We start from the raw sequence: 17,998 nt of genomic DNA on the forward strand, positions 1-17,998 counted from the left end.
AAGCCCAATTCTGAAGGTGGAACATTGCAATGAAGTAGGGGATGGGGCAGCTGGCAAACCAGACAGCTTGGCATGACAGAGGATCTACTGAACCTATCTAGCAAGGGGGCAGTCCTCAAAAAGAAACTGGGAGAGGCAGAAGGGAATGGTCTAGAGCCAGAGCATCTGGGCTCAATCCTGGTTCTGGTGTGTCTTAGCAGTGTGAGCCTGGGCAAGTCAAACTCCTCGAGCCTCAATTTCCTAATAGAGATAATACAGAGGAATAATACTAGTCTCTCACAGGGATGCTAAGTTAACCTACAATGATGGCTTCGAACAATGCCTGATGCCTAGCTAACTCAACGCTTTTCAGCCATTAATTTTTTTTAATTAAGATTCTTTATTTATTTATTGGAGAGACAGAGTGAGAGCGAGAGTGCCAGAGCAGGGTTGGGGGCAGAGGGAGAAGGAGAGGCAGACTCCCCACTGAGCAGGGAGCCTGACTGACCCGGAGGAGCCTCATCTGGGGGAGTTCAACCTGGGCCTCGATCCCCAGACCCTGGGATCACGGCTTGAGCTGCAGGCAGATGCTTAAACAGTTGAGCCACCCAGGTGCCCCCAGCCATTACTATTTTTAGTAAAGGCTTGTTCAGGCCTGCTTTGCTGGCACAGAGTACTTGGAGAAGAATACGGAAAAGCAGAATCATAGATGGATTTCAGGTAGTGGTCAGAAGGGAAAAGGGGAGTGAACGATAGCACAGCAATAGCAAACCAAGAAGCATGAAGGAAAGGGATTCAGGGTGGGACTATTTCAGAGAAAAAAGTCTTGCTGCAGGTCTACAGTGCTCAAAGCCAGACTGTATGAGGGCATGTCTCTTGGAGATTAAGTGCAGAAAATTTAATTTCAGTTAAAGAAGCACTCTTTCTCTGTGCCCACTTAGAGCTCAACTTATATTGCTAAGGCGAGTGGCCAGGTTACCTAGAAGGAACCCAGTATCTCTAAGCGAGGAGACTTAGGGTCTAGTCTTGGCTCTGCCCTAAGTACCTCATGCCATATTGAGCTGTTAATAGCTGTGCCGTTTTTGTTTTGTTTTGTTTTAAATATTTTATTTATTTATTTGACAGAGATCTCAAGTAGGGGGAGAGATAGGCAGAGAGAGACAGGAGGAAGCAGGCTCCCTGCTGAGCAGAGAGCCCGATGCAGGGCTCCATCCTGGGGCCCTGGGATCATGACCTGAGCCAAAGGCAGAGGCTTTAACACACTGAGCCACCCAGTTGCCCCAGCTGTGCCGTTTTTAAAAGAAGGGCCAGAACTTGTTCCTAAGCCTGATGAGTATTTAACATACTCTGAGTCTTACCTAGGGGAAGGGTCTCAAGAGAATTCAAGAGTTGCCCCAAGAACCAGCCTCTCAAAGGTATCTGTTAAAACCAAGAGCCTCGGGTGTTCCTTTCCTTTTCCCTAGGTCCCTTGCCAAAAGAAGCAAGATTTCTTAAAATGCTGGCAGTGGGAGAGAGCTACTTTTTCTTCTCTCATCCATTTCGGGAAAGTTTAGGTTTTCAGTTATTCCTATTGATTGTCTAGATTGCTTCCAGATTTAAGTTAGAAGACTTAGTGAATAAAACGTGAGTTTCTTAAAGAGAATGAAGTTTGTTTTGCCCGATTCTCTGGGAGAGGGCTGGACAGGTAGACTGTGGTTAAAACTACCTCTTTAAACAAACATTGCCCAAAAGGGTGGTATCGGGCCCAACCAGGATTATGAAACACCGATTCACTAAATTCTAAGGACAAGGGACATATGAATAGGCTGTCTTACGTAAATGGGCAACAGGAAGCTTACCACCCCTCAAACAAATGGCAACTCAATTTGGATACTGGGCTAGGCGTTGCGCTTTGTGGAAAAACCACTGGTCCTGACTTTGTGGCCCTTAGGGAAGACCGGCTGGTTAGAAGAAAAATCTTGAGTTCTACAGTCGAGGAAATACGGCTTGTTTGCTCGTCAACCTGTCAGTCATCTTCTTTTTTCTCAAAAAAGAGGACAAAAATCTGAGCTCGGAAACACTGAATTCCTAGCTTTTTCCGTAAGTGAGGCCCTTATTTCTAGGTCTCTGTATTAACGATTCTAACCTGGCCTATCTGGCGCCAGGAACCACCCTCCCGCCCCTCACCAGCCAGCCTGGAGGGGTCCGCACTGCGGGGCGCAAAGCAACAGCCCACCTCCAAACCCAAAGGTTCCATCACCAGCCAATCCCCGGCTGGTGCCCCACAAGAAAACCAGAAACACCTAAGAGGAGTGACTGGCACTTAAGTCAGCCTGTCCGCACGGCGGCAGCCGAAGGGGTGGGATCAGAATCAGCCAATAGTATTGAAGTAGTTGTTGTTGGGAGGGAGGAAGACGCCTGCGAGCGTGCGTGAGGCCGCTCCCGGGAAGGGGAGGCAGGAAGCTCTCGGAGCCAATGGCCGAGGCGGGCGGGCGGCGGCGCGCTTGCGCGCTGGGACGTGGGGCTGCGGGCGGGAGGCGGGGAGGGTGGGGGAGGGGAGCGGGCAAGAGCGCGGCGGAGGCTGCTGCTGCCGCCGCAGCCGCCGCCGCAGCGAAGAGGCCATGTTGTGTGGTGTGTGGGGCGGGGGGAGGAGGAGGAGGGAGTAAAGCCGAGAGAGGAGACGGGAGAGAGACACCACACACACACGGCACAAGATGGCCGGAGAGGCAGCAGCACCCCGAGCTGTCAGGCGCTCCGCCGCGGCCGCGGGGCCCGCCGCCCGGCGGGAAGCTGCGCCCGGGCGGCCCGTAGGCCCGCGGGAGCGAAGCGGTCGCGGCTGAGGCGAGGCGGGCCGCGCGCGGGTGTCGGAGCCCGCGGCAGAGGCTCCCGGGGCGGCCGGGCCCACGACGCCGAAAGCGACGCTGCGGCAGCGGCCGCGGAGGCTCCCCGGGGCCCCGGCGGCTCGACCCGGCGCGGGCGGGAGGCTCGGGCGGTCGGCCTGGCGCGGAACGCGGGTGCAGCCGGCCAGGAGGTGCCGACAGCCGCGCTCGGACCCGGTGAGTGGCTCCCCGGCTCCTTTTATTGTCCTTTGTCCTTGGGAGGAAAAGCAAAATGTCCTTGAGCGCGCGAGCAGGAGGGGGTGGCGGGCCGGGCCTCGCCGGCCGGCTCTCCCCGAGCAGCCCCGCCGGCGTCGCCTGCTGGCTCTCCCGGCGGGAAGCGCCGGGCGCCGCGGGGCCGGGGCCGGGGGGCGCGCGGGGCCCCGCGGCAGACCCCACGGGGGGCGGCCTCGCTGCCCGCAGCGGCCCGGCCGGGAAAGGGGCGGCGGCGGGTGACCGCAGGCGGGAGCCCGAAGGGGACCGCGCGAGGAGAGCTCCTTTCTGTCCGGGTGAGTTATTTTGATATTTAGGGTAAGGAAAAAAAAATTCCTTTCAGATTCTCCAACGGGGGAGCTTTTTAACCTCTTTCCGGCGAGGTGGGAGCTCATCTTCGTGGTCGAATTTAAAAGAACAATGGAAGCCTGACTACGTTTAAACAAAAATAAAACTTGCTTTTTTTTTTTTTTTTTTCTTTTGGGTGTTGGCTTTTAACTCTTTCAAAGCCGATTTTGAAAACGGCTGCAGTGTTACAGATGAGAAGGTACTTGCTGCTGATTAAAACCTCTGTGACGTTAAGGTTGTCTTTAAAAAAAAATGCAAGTTGGGGAAGTGCCGCTGGTATTTCAGAAATTACGAAGATAAGTTTACTATACCGTCTAGGCGTTTAATGGAAATAGGTTTTAATTTCAATGCTAGACGATGACGTTTGATTAAGATAGTTTATTTTACCGACTAATTACGCCAGGATTAGTTGACGTTCTCATGTTTGAATAAGGCTTAAATAGACTGTTTGGTACTTTTTAAAAGGTCATAAGGAGCCGTTATCTGTAACTTACCACACCTGAATGTTAGAACGTACTTGGATCAGTTCCTGGACTTCTAAAAGTTGAAGTTCATCATTTTATTATTTTTAACAATAATGTATGTTAGGACAAGCCATGGTTGGCAAAACTTTTACAAAGGAATATTCTGACGCCAAATCTCTTTGTGAAGTTACTTTCTCGTAGTGTAAATATTAAAGTAGGACTGTTCTCGGTAATGGGAGATGAAGAGGAGCCATATTTGTTGCATTTGTTGCATGCATAAAAATCTAGATATGCTTAAAACGGAACAGTATTTTAGTAATAAATACTGCTTTCTCGAAAATTTGCAGAGTCCTGTATAGTTGTGAGTTTAAAAAATTGAGAGGGGATGTAAGTTTAATGGCTTGAAGAACAAACCACAGATGCACAAACCTTTGTGTATTTTAGAATATATTTGTCTTCATTCTGCGGTAGCTCTTGTGTTGTAAAGGTGCAGATCTACGTAAAAATAGTGTTGGGCAGATTTATGTAGTACCTAGAAAATCAAAGTTACTGGTGTAATCCACTGTATTTCTGATGGTATTTTTGTCAGTGAAATTGTTTTATGTTCTGAATAGCATTCATACAGTGCTACATGTTACATCAGTTGCGCATATCTTGATTTTACAGAATCTTTACCAATTTTGGTTTTTCAAAACAACATTTTTGAAATTTGTGAGCACTGAAAGTAGTTTTAGATGTACATTCTGAATCTATTTTTTCAGGCCCCCTTTTTGAATACTGAAATACAAAATAATTGCTAGCAATTTTAACCTCAGAAGATCTTTTTACGGGAGAAATGGGGGAAGGGAGAGACTGAAAATGCTCAAGACCCTGGTTTGAAATTGAATAAAGGTCATAGATACTACATGTTTTAGACTTGCTTAAAAAACAAAGCTAATATCACACTTGGTGAGATCAAGTAACTTGTGGTTTAAAAATTTAAAGTAACCAGTAGCCATTTTAACTTCACTGATTTCTCCTGGAGGAGTTAATATTTGATTGCTCATAATTGTAAAAGGTATTTCTAGGTGGCAATGGAAATTTTAAGATGATTTCAGTGTTTAAAAACGGTAACTTTTCCTTTGTTTTGTGTATTACCTGGCATCAAAAGAAAAATAAAAAAACAAGGTTATAATCCTAAATCTGTCTGAGGATGTGAATTTTCTGGAGTTTATTTAATCTCATTGCCTTAATATCTAGTGTTTGTCCATGCCACTAAAAGACGAGCAAAACAAAGATTGATATATCATTAAGATAAGAAATAACTGCAACCTTAAATGTAAAGGTAGTGTGTCGATGAGCCATTCCTAAATTTGTCCATAGATCATGTATTTGGAATATTTTCTCATTGTTTCATCACACTGAAACTTTGGCCAAGAACTGTTCAAAAAATCAAAACATTGATATCATCTTTTTTTTTTTTAAAGGTAACTTACAAGATTAAAATTAAATTTGGTTGATGATGGTTCTGAACAAATACAGCTCTTTTATTTGAGGTAAGACTGGGTAAATTTTTATTACTTTCACACAAAAATAAGCCTATTTGGTTTTTATTTTGCTCTTTGATTTCCTAGGAAGTGGTGATTATGAGTATGAGTAAACTAAATATCTGGAATAATTTTAAAAAGCCTTTAAATCTTACCATTGAATGAAGAGTATATGTGCTTAGCCATTGTAACTTAATGTGCCTTTTGAATAGTTTAAAATACTGAAGGTCTCTTAAGCCTTTGTTTAATTTTGGGAGCAAGAAAAGACTGATTATATTTTGAGAAAAACGGTGAACCAGAGATACGTTTTTTTCTTTTTAATTCTCTAGTGTACTGTGCAAACTAATTTTTTAAGTATTTAAAGAAATGAATTTATTGGAAAATTTGAACTAGTTACTATTCATAGTAGTAGATTTTAGGGAAGAACAGTTTAAAAATCAAGTTTTGTGAGCATAGCTTTTAGTTTTTGTTTTCAGTTATATAATAAAAGTTTTAAAAACACTATTTGCTGTTCGTTGTTCCATCAATAAATTGTTTAGAATATTGGTGTGTTCTCCCCCCCCCCCCCAGAGGTATGCCATTTTGAAGACTGAGACCCATGGAGTTTTATCCTTGAGTATAAAGGAAATATTCGCAGAAGTCTCTATTTTATATAGCAAGTAAGTAAACATTTTATTCAGCATCTTAAATAGCTACCAACATTTGAGTAGGAATATACCATTAAAGTTTGTCAATTAAACATAAATTGTAGACTCTCTATCTTGAGAAGGAGATGAGGAAAAAAGCCCATCAAATTCCTTTACCTTATATCAAAGCACTTTCGTATTCTATTAAAAGTTGATATACGTAATTCATATCAGAGCAGTAAGACAGTACTTTTTAGTAATACGCTGCTTCTGGATTATGGTTGAATCAGTAGTTGAGTTATCACAATCATATGTTTTTATCATCTGAAATTCTTCAGCCATTTTTTTGATGATCTAGATCATGTTTTTGAAATGCCCTAGAATTTTGCATTTGCTGATCTCCAATTCTTAAAAGAACTATATCTTAAAAAGTGAAGACACTTTCCATATTTTAGTTCTTATTAGTAGATTTAATATATTCATTTTACCTATTTTTACAGTTTTGTTTTCAAATAGGTAGTAAAATGAGTTATCTTACAGGAAATTAGAATAATGCATCTGAAGAGATCTGTAATCTAACCTTGGTAAAATTGTTTCTAAAGCGTAAAAGGGAGAAATAATTTTCAACATGTATGGGAAACTTTGACACTTAAAACTAGATAAGTGAATGAAAAATATTCGTCTGCTGATAATTTTCAAGAAATGTTTCTTATGAGTTAACACTGAACATGGAAATTGCTGTTAAGCTGATGCAGAGGAAATACGTATATATAGTAAGAGATAACCTTGGAAAATTTAAGAATAGCCAAATAAGTAATACGAAGGCAAGTTTATCTTTGTCCTTGAAATGTGGAAAATCATTTACCTCTTGATGTTGGCTTATTGTATTCATTGAAGTAGGTGATAAAGGTAATATTTTTATTGTGTTTGTTGTAGCTTAATTTTTCCTTTTCAGTCATTTTGCAGTTTCATCAAATTTGTGTTTAGTGTACAAAAGAAAACAATGTTAAGACTTGACTATAGTGTTTTTAAAGATCTAACATCATACAGAAAAAAAATGAAATATTTTTCATCTTAACCTTTAACATAAATGCCAAGGTTATGGTTTCTTGTATAGAAGTGATAGGATATTAGACTATTATACAAATGTGATTGGCACTGTTAGAAAAATTGAGAATTGGACCTCTTAGACACAAATGTATGTGAAGTATAATGTGATTTTAGGTTTAAATCAGCAATAAATTTATAATGGGCTACCGAAGAAGGTACAGTTTGACCCATTAAAATAAAAAAATGAATGGATGACTATTAGATGTGTTAAATGATGATTTGATTTTTTTTTTACTCCAGTATCAGTAAATATGAACAAAGTCTAAATGATACAGTAACTTCTAAATTAGTCCCCAGTCTAATGGAGTACAGCTTCCCTTTTATCACCAGTAAAATAAAGGGTTATAGCAAATCACATTTTAAAAAGGTCTTACATCTCCATCAATCTTCATGATGATGCTTATATTCAGTGTTCTGGTATTTGCTGCTCAGGCCAATCTTGTAAAAATGGGCAGTACATTTGATGGACAAAAGTAAAGGACACATGAGGGCAAATATAAATGTAGATACTCTTTTAAATTCCCAAATTTCTTTAAAAAGTAACCTACTAGTTTACTACCGTATTTTGCCTCAGAACTGAAGTGATACTTAAATATTTGTTTTTGTTTTGGCATTTGAACGAACTTTTGAATCATAAAAATCACCTATCGAATTGGTGACTAGGTTTCATTGCATTTGTTACTATGGTACTATTAAAAAGTACCTGAAATTCCACAGAAATGAAAGCAGCCATGCATGCCCATAGTTAATTACAAGGTTTTCATGAACTATGGTATGACACTTAGAGGCTGCATTATATGATATAGGTAACTTTGAATATAAATTTTCTTTCAAGTTGAATTGTGTTATTGGTAGTTTTTTGATTATTTAAAAATTTGATGTGGACAATCAATTAATTTACTTTCTCTCCTGAGATTTTTTTGTTGAGAGGCATAAGGGGAAAAACATAATAAGAGGACATCTCCATCTTCGTTAATGAGGTGTGTGTGATAGAGTGGAAAATACAGCTGTGATTCAACAATCAGGAGATGAACTTGTAAATGTAGATTAGCCCTGTAATCTCGACATTCACTGTAGACATTAGTCTCCTAATCTACAGAAAGTGTTTGGAGTTTCTAATCTCTTAAGAAGCTACTTTAGCCCTTAATTGTGTGGTTAAAAATAGCAGTAAGGAGTATCTTAACTCCTTTATGCAAATTGGAGAATAGTTTTTGTAATTTTTGCATTAGAAATTATGTATGCTGTTTCTGTGAAGAAGTGGATTGGGTAACATGAGACCCAGGTGATACAGTATACCCAACTTTTTTGATGGTACGCATTCCAAAATATTAATATAAATGCAGATGTTATAGAAGGTTGATTTTTTAAAAATAGTTAAAGTGTGAAATTGTATTTAAACAAGTGGGATTTAGAATGCTGCAGTAAAAAATTGTTGGATTTTCCCCCTAATGATTAAATATACTTAAAATTTAGTGTGTTTAATGTAACATTTGCATCTGGCTATAACAATTATAAATGAGGATTTATCATTTACATGCTTGACATAATCGACTTCTTTTAAGAAATTTTTATGCTTCAAAGATACATATCTTCAATTTACCAGCTACTTTCCCATTCTTAGGTTGAGCGGCTCAATAAGAATTTTCAAATTGGCTGTTATTTCTGAATGTAATTAACCTTTACAATTTAAATTCAAGGATGTTCTGAAGTTTATAAATAAAAGCTATATGACTTGATTGTTTTCATAACATTCAGGTGGCATGTTCTCTACAACCAGATGAAGTTTTGATTTGTACATTGTACAGGCTAGATCTGTGTTTTGGAAAATAATCCTTTGCTTTTTGAAATTAAGCTATTTATTTGATAATGAATATTTCCCAGACAAGCAATTTATACCCAAACGTGCACTACATAATAATCATAATCATTTTAATTTAGATGATGAATATAGTTTGCTTAACTTTAATGGTTTCTGAGTTGACTTACGAATGTTAATGACTATTACTACCTTATTTTTGTGAAAGGTTTTATTTCAGAGTGCTCTCAGATTTTATTAATTTAAATGTAAAAATTGTTTTAAGAACTTTAACAGGTTAAAAGTTGATGTAATCTATACTTTAAGAAAAGCACAAGTGGGCTAATAAAGAGTCTTTGCCTTTTAATATAAAAAGATCAGAAGTCAAAATGTACATTATACCTATAATTTTATATTAAATGAAAGTCTATAATATTGCAAACTCTTAAAGATAGGTAGGAATAGGGGCGCCTGGGTGGCTCCGTGGGTTTAAGCCTCTGCCTTCAGCTCAGGTCATGATCCCAGAGTCCTGGGATCAAGCCCCACATCGAGCTCTCTGCCCAGCAGGGAGCTTGCTTCCCCTTCTCTCTGCCTGCCTTTCTGCCTACTTGTGATCTCTCTCTGTCAAATAAATAAATAAAACCTTCTAATAAAAAAAAGATAGGAATATGAGCACAATTACCAACTTTTGTAGTCTGCTTAAGCAAAACTTGGCTCCTCCCCACCCTTTTCAAAGGAAGGCAGAGTCCTACTTTCTCAATTTTGGGGAAGGAGATGTTACGGTAGATTACACCGTTGTCCGTAATTTTTGAAGCGGTGCAAAGTGAGATTCAAGTCCTCTTTTGTTTTGGTGGAGTGAGGCACATACTCTTACTCATAGGTAGCTTTTTAATCACATTGTCGGACCAGTGTGAAGGATTTCCCTCAGACATTTCTTTGGCCAATGGAAGTCAATTCCACCTTTCTCTTAGGAGTTAAATTAGTTTAGTTCATTTGGTTGATTTAGTACTTGTTTTTGTTAACAAGCTGTATACCCTATTAAGGTCAAATTAAATTTGGAAGCTTAAAGGTAAATAATGCTGTTTCTTGTAAATTGCTTCATTTGTTAACTTGGTGGTAGTATATTTTAGCATCGTAATTCTTAGAGGTAATTTTGAAGCAGATCTTTGCTGTATTTCTTGATTATGATTAGTCAAAATGACTTGAAGGGATTTGGATTTGGTAGTATAATCAGGAACTTGCCTTATAATTTGAAAATTTGAAATCTTAGTCATGGAATAGTGTTTGAGTAGGTAACTTAAATCCTAAACTATCCTGTTTTCTAAAAAGCCTTAAATTACTACACTTTTTTTTTTTTTTAAAAGATTCTAATTTTTTGAGAGAGAACTAGCACAGGCAGGGGGGAGGGGAGAGGGAGAAGCAGAGTTCCTGCTGAGCAGGGAGTGTGATGCAGGCCTCATCTCAACACAACCCCCCATCATGACCTGAACGGAAGGCAGATGCTTAAACGACTAAGTCACCTAGGCATCCCAAATTATTTCACTTCAGTATTGAACCTAGAGGTTTTTGATAGCTCTACATGTTATGATTATTATAATCATACTTAAGAGCAGAGTGACTGAAAAAATACATACCTTTATTCAGAGGTCATTTGAAACAAACCTCATTTTCCATGTACAGTTTATGGGGCATTTCTACCTAACTAGTGAATAGCATGGATATGAGACTTTTGTTACCAGTTATGTATTTTTAAAAAGTGTTAGTGTTGCTTGAGTAGGTCTCTACAGTTGGTAATAAAAGTAGTTTGAAATTTTGTCTAAGATTTCCTTTCTATTTATCTTAAAATAGTTAAAGTACATGATGATGTGAAATAATATGATGGCTATTAATGAGTGAGAAACATCATGGCAAGTGGGTAATGGAAGTTTTCTTTTAGAAGTCTTGAAAGGGGGGCGCACCTGGGTGGCTCAGTTAGTTAAGTGGCTGCCTTCAGCTCAGGTCATGATCCTGGGGTCCTGGGATTGAGCCCCATGTGGGGTTCCCTGCTTATCGGGGAGCCTGCTTCTCCCTTTCCTCCCCGTTTGTGCTAGCTCTCTTGCCATCTCTTAAATCAATGAATAAAATAACAACAACAACAACAACAAACCCACTCTAGAAAGTGGATTAGATGAACAACCAGAAATTTTAGATAATCCTATATGGTTAAGTGATTGTTGGAAGGGCCCTTGGGTGGCTCATTTGGTTAAGTGGCTGCCTTCAGCTCAGGTTGTGATCCCATGGTCCTGGGATCCAGCCCCAACCTCAGGCTCTCTGCTCAGTGGGGAGCCTGCTTCTCCCTCAGCAGCTCTGCCTTGCTTGTGTGTGCTCTCTCTGTCAAATAAATAAAACCGAAAAAAAAAAAAAAAGAGTGATGTTGGGTTCTGTTAAACAGCTAGTACTATACCCTGATGGTCCATTAAATTTAGAAAGGCCAGATTTTATCTACTCTGTTGGTGAATGAAACTTAGGCATGGTGAATGAAACTTAGGCATGGTTTTTCTAGTAAGTTACTCTACAGGTGAGCCTCCTATATAGTCAGATTTAAAATCCTCGGGGTTAGAACTTAACCTTCTGCTTGGACTATTTTGTTCATAAATACATGTATGTCTTGGTCTTCTGGTTGATGATTCTTGTTTTGAAATTCTGGAATAAATCATGGCATTTTAGTAGTCTATTTTTATCTTCTTCTTTGCATAAAATTATATTCTTTTTGTTTCCTGCAGAAATGCGACTCCAGAGACTGAATTCTCTAAAGGGCCTGTACAACGTAGTAGATGTTGGTGGAAGCATTTAGTAAGTTTTATTTAATTTTCATGTTTAATCTGTTTTTAAATTAAAAGTGACTTTGGAAATTTGAATAATTGAGCCAGAGTTCTAGAAACATAAAGGGATTTAGTGAAGCTCAAAGCGGTACAAAAATAAAAAATGTGGTTAGATGTGTGTGAAGCTGATTAAACTTTTGCTTGTTTATTCCAACCTGTCATTTTCTTTCTTAAACTGACAGAATGCAAAGTAACCCACATATGAACATACTTCCAGCATTTCACCCTAGAATTAGGTGGTGGTAAAGTTGTCCACCCCATCTTTGTAAATAAAGTTTTATTGGAACACAGCTAGGCTCTTTCATTTATACATTGTTTGTGTTTCCTTTCCCACTGTAGCTGCAGAGTTGAGAGTAGTTGTAGCTAATGGTCACAAACCCTGAAGTAATTACTACCTTGTTTTGTAAAGAAAGCTTACCTGTCCTTGTCCTAGATCTATCTGTTGTGTCAGCTTAATCCTTCCTATGTAGAACTCAGAAGCCCTTGGGTTTTCCTTTGGTAATAGAACATACTTTTAATGGATTTCAATGTAACAGTTTTAAGATATAAAGTAATTCTGAACTTTCCTTAAAAAAAGGCACAACAAAAAGTTCTTTTCACAGCGAGATTATGCTTTGATTTTAGAAGACTTGGTTACTACTACTGTGTAACATTCTAACGCCCAACATGAGAAAAAGTGAGAAGAGAGTGTAGAAATGAATTAGGATGAATCTTCCAAAGGATTTATTTATTACTGACAGGACTTTATAGGTATGATTATTACATTCTCTTTCATAAATATTTTTGAATCACATTTGAGGATGTAGATTTTAGAAGATAATTTTATTCCTATTTAGTACTTAACTTCCATTGTGTAATGGCTACTAGGTCCCGCAAAAGGTGAAGTTCTGGGTTTTTTGTTAAGTTTTTATGGGGATAGTGAGGCCAGAGTTGAAAACTTCTTGATGTACAATTATTGATCTCATGTCTCATATTTTAAAGAGATTAATTGCCTGGCACATAGTGGATGCTCAATAACTACGTTATTTATGGTATATCATTTCTGTTAAACATTATTTGTCAACTATTGGTTTAGGTCTAATTGGAAAACAAGTTAAATTCATTATTAAAATAGAAATTTTAATGCATTAATTATTTTTAGTGTGTCTGAAAATGAAAACCTTGACTCAGTAAAGACTAAAAGGGACAAGGAACTACAACTTTCAGTCTCTTAACATGTACATGTCAGATTTTAGACTAATAATAGGGACAACGGGAAAGATTTGATTTGATTGTAAAACCTTAGATGATTCTTTTTCTTAGTTACCATAATTGATCTTACTCTCTTGGTGATCACCATTTGGCTGGTCTTTTTAAAATAATTTTGTGGTTAGTTTTTATGCCCACTATATTTAGCACCCAGACTTATATTGTAATTCTATTGAGGATTCAAGCTACTTTTTGTAATAGGACAACCTGTGTGAGTTCAGTATTAAATATTTTCAAGTTTAAAGACCAGCACAAAGAAGACTGTTGTCAAGTCATAAGCACCAAGAGTCTTAATTACATGATGGGAAGGATCAGTTTCTGCTTATCATTCTTTTACATGCTTTTGTCCCTTTGGTTTTGCAATAACTATTTGAGTTTCAAAGTGACATACATTAACATTAATTTATTGTGGCATTAGAGCCATCTGCTTTTAAAATTAAGAATCATTAATCATTTCTTTTTCCTTGTGCCCCTCCCTATCCCCCACATTTTTTGGTGGTATTAAAAATGGGAGTTGCTGGGAAGTAGAGGTAAGGAGATGGCTTAGCTTATTTTAGCAGAGCCCCTTGTAAACCCAATTCAGTAATGAATTTCATTTCAGCTTACATCACTTGTTTGCATTTCAGCTGACTTACTTTATTTTACAATATCTTTGATTTTGGAACAAATGTACTGAATTAGAATTTAAAGAGAAGACCGTGTCCAATTTTATATTCTTAAATTTCTGGATGTACAGTGTTTAGGGATTTTAAGAGATAGCTGTCAGTACCTTCTTATCATAGAAACCTTTACTTTTGCTTTTGGGAATTTTCTTAGAACAATTTTCCTTAAAAAGAAGATCTCAACTGTGAACAGCAGGGTGGAAAAATTCTACCTGTTCATAGAATAAGCTTGAACCCTGTATGTAAAATATACAAAAGATCTAGGTCTGTTTGATGATGAAATTCTAGATCAAACCATCATCATTTCAGTATGTCTGCAGTAATTCACAAGTTACTGGAGAGATGTGTAGTAAGGCTTTGATATCTGAACCATACTCAGTTTTCTGTACCAGTGTTACTTTAATGCATGATTAAATTCTCTTTAAAGCAGAAAGTGTCTTTAAATAATTGACCCCATTTATCCAATGGATTTTTCAGAGGTCTTATTGTTATTGGAATATAAATTACTTTGATTAGTAAGTTTAGTTTTTAGATCTCCATGTACTTTGGTTATTGTTACATGGGAATAGTAGCTGAATAACATTTATTGAGGTCTTTCTATATGCCAGGTAATGTAAAGCTGTAAATGTACTAATTTAATTCTCACTACTGCCACATGAGGTAGGTACTACTATTTCTGTTTTACAGATGAAGAACTGTGGATTTTGTTACTAAGAAAAGATCCAGGCTCACAGAATTCATGCCTACTTTCTTTTTTATTTTGTAACATAAATTTGCTTATTTGCAAATTTAGTCTTTTCAAGAATTTGGAATTCCATGAAAGTAAATGGCTTACTCACAAATCCCTCATTGATTTTTTTTAAGGTATTTTGATGCTTGACTGAGCACTTTTGCATATTAATAAAATTCTCACTTTTTGCTTTTCATTGGCTTTATAGGAGTGCAAGACCGATTATGACTTTTTAATGTCACAAGAGTTGTTTGCTCTTGTAACATTTGTCTTTTTTTAGTCGTCTTAAACATGTAACGTGATGGAATATCAATATGCTAGTATTTTCTAACCTCTTGTTACACAAACTATTGCATTTTATTGAACAATTTTAGAATGATTTTAACATCATTAGGTTTTCTTTTGAAATTTTTTTTAGATAATGATTTTAAAAGGAAATTTCAGTGTCCTGGATAAATTTTACCTCTTGTCCTGTGGCAAAAGAATATAAAGCATTGAGTTTATCATTTAATGTACTAAACTGAACACATTTCACTTATAGCCATTGAAATAATTAAAACTTGTTATCAGTACATTAGTGTCATTGTTGATCCATAATCGTGTTTCCATCTCCAAGTTTATTTAGGGCTTGATCTTGCAATGTAATAATAGAGATTGGGGAGAAATTATAATAAACAGTACAAGAGAAATGATGGTACTTTTATTTTTAATACTTCTGTATAGTAATATATGTCCGTTTTAGGGAATGAGTAGTTCAAATGGAAGATACTTCATTGATAACGAAGAATGGATGCGTTGTGTAGTTCTTACTTTTGGTGGAGAGAAATCAGTAAAGTATGTTAAGGAGAAACATCTTGCATTTGATGTTTATTACTGATGTGACACTCAATTTTAGTCGGTTTTTTTAATATGAGTGGTAGTTATCAAGTAGTTTACTACTTGTTAGTAGTTATCAAGTAGTTTGTTATCAAGTAGTTTACTTAAGTAGATACTTATTTTGTGTATGTAGACAACAGATCCTAATTATAGTTTATGAGATAAGTTTTAAGTACCTGAAGAGCAAAAATGCCTTGTATTTAATAATCTAGTCACCCAGACTTTATATGTACAAATTTAGTTTGAGAGCTACAAAATTGGTGAAGACCAGAGTTAAAACTTATCTTTGCAATTATGTTTGCTCATGATGGATCAGATCATTTATTTAATAGTAGAATATCCTGGCTTCCCACTTAGTCCCTTTAGGTCAAATTATTTAAGTAATGGATTTGTTTCTCTATGAGGAACATTTGATAACCTCGGCAACAGAAGTATTTTACTTGCACTTAATTTGAAATCTAATAGCAATTTATGGCAAATACCAAATAGGCCACATAGATATTTTACATTTTTATCATTTTTTTTTTCTCTAGTTGGCTACATATTTTTCCTGTATTCTCAAATAAGTTGCTGAAGATGGTGGCATCTCTATTGGCCATTTGTGTTACCTAAGCAGAATTAATTAACATCAGTTGAACTGGAAAACTATGCGGTTATCCACTGCTTTGCATTTTTTTTTTCCTTAATCTCAAAATTCTTTTCCATAATTAGTTTTATTTGAAGAAGTTTGGAAAGTTTTCTGCATTGAGATTTAGAATACATAGTGTTGCTATAATTTAGCTCTCCAGGATTTTGAATTTGAATTTTTGTTTTTACTTCTCAATGTTGACAGTGTAACAACATTAAGTATGTAAAATTTGACTATTCATTGCCACTTTTTTATAGTTACATATGTATCTGTGACAGTACAAGAACTTTGTTACTCACTTGCAGTCTTGCCATGATTCTCTCCTTGAGAAGTGTGTGTAGTACATAGAAACTTTAATAAAGTTTCATAGTTTAAAGCTGTTACAAAATTAAAACTTTGTGTATGGTAAGAGTATCTTCAAGGTGGGTGGATGTTCTCTGTTTGAAGGAATAAGATTATCGGTATTCCAACAGCATTTTTTTCTTTTAATGTTTTCATCAAGCACCCAGTCAGCTTGAAGAGTCTCAAATGGACCCTACCACTGAGAAAACAAGATGGCAGTCCACTATGGGGATTTGAGGAAAATGGATTAATACAAGAGTGCTGTGATAATACACAACCAAGACAGGGTTCTTTTAACATGGATTTCATGAAATGAATGAAGACATAGGTTTCTTACCCAGCACAAATGGACAGTGGATTTGACTTTTCTAAAGACTTTTTGTATCCCTAAAACAAGTACATTTTTGACATTTGAAGAAGAAAGATGGCACAGTAACACAGATGTTAGTTTGTATGCCTGGAAATTTTTGCAGTTGGATTTGTATGAGTATGATCTTGTGGAATGTTAACTTTAATAAAATTTCTAACACTTTAAAATTTCTCAGTTTGGGCTTTTTTTTTTTTCCCAAGCCGAAGTTTCATTAAATGTTCAATTACTGCCTTAACACTTTGACCTTTACAGTTCCCCAGCAGTAGGTATACTGAATAAAGCTGGTAAAATGGAAATGGTGTGCTGAAAGAGGGTTCACTTGGTTGATTAAGATTTGTCTTTTTTCACAAAGTTTTGGAAATTTGTGCATTAAGAGATGGTTGTTTGGTTGAAATGCTATTTTGTGCTTTCTTGAAACATCTTGGAAAATAACTTACCAAGGGGTCATAATAGGAACTTTAATTTGCCATGAGATTGTAATAAGCTTATAAAACAAAATGCCTTTTGCCTCAAAATTCAGAATGAGTGATAAAATATTTTTATGAGTTACTTTGTGTTGATGGAAAAGGTCTTTCTTACCTATGCTTTTTAATATATATAATGTTTTACAGTAGAATATTCATCTGAACCTTTAAACTGGTGCCTCTTGTTTTAGTGGTTAATATCAGGAAAAGAGGTATTGGGTTTATATGGAAGTGTCCTTAGGGTATTCATAAAAGGACTTAAGATTTTGGTGGCAATAATGTCTATAATACATTTTATGTAAATATGAAGGTAGGGTTTTATCTTCTATTTTTCTTACTCTGTTTAGGAATTTAAATAAATCATGCTGTGTCATAGATTGTTTGAATTCTAGGTGAATGCTGCTGTTCCATTTATTGATAATTGACTAATACCAGTTTTAGTAACAATGGTAAAAGTGGGGTAGGCTTCATTTTGATAGACCAAATGACTTGTTCATTGTATTTTCCCATTATACAGATAAGAAGGAAGAGTTCAGGTTGAATTTTTTTTTTTTCGTGAGAAATAATCATTTTGTGTGGCTAATGCCAAATACCATAGTGTACACATCTCTGATCAATACATGTGCAATATTTATTCTCATTGACTGATTTGAGGTGGTTGGTCTGTATAAATCAAAAGTGGACTTTTGGATTTTGATTCTGGTAGAAAATTTAATGTTTTGTAGAAGGTATAGAATTGAAACTAGGTTTTGATTATGGATTTTACTACCTGGATACAACATTGTTGGTCTTGTTAGGTATAAACCTAAAATGGGTTTCTTAAATGAGGTGAGGATATTGTTCTGGTATACTAAATAATGTAAGTGAGGAAAGTTGATTTTTTTTTGGATGCGTGAATGTT

General features: G+C 37.0%; 1 long non-coding RNA gene across 1 annotated transcript; it reads left to right on the plus strand.

Moving 5' to 3' along the window:
• Positions 1-2,637: 2,637 nt before the first annotated feature.
• LOC308346528 lies at positions 2,638-16,800 on the plus strand. Its single transcript, XR_013967193.1, has 5 exons — positions 2,638-3,014; positions 5,326-5,394; positions 5,956-6,044; positions 11,679-11,748; positions 16,424-16,800. It is a non-coding gene; the product is annotated as an uncharacterized lncRNA (long non-coding RNA).
• The last annotated feature ends 1,198 nt before the right edge of the window (positions 16,801-17,998 follow it).

The sequence above is a fragment of the Martes martes genome (genome assembly GCF_963455335.1).
Source record: "Martes martes genome assembly, chromosome: 7".
NCBI lineage: Eukaryota > Metazoa > Chordata > Mammalia > Carnivora > Mustelidae > Martes > Martes martes.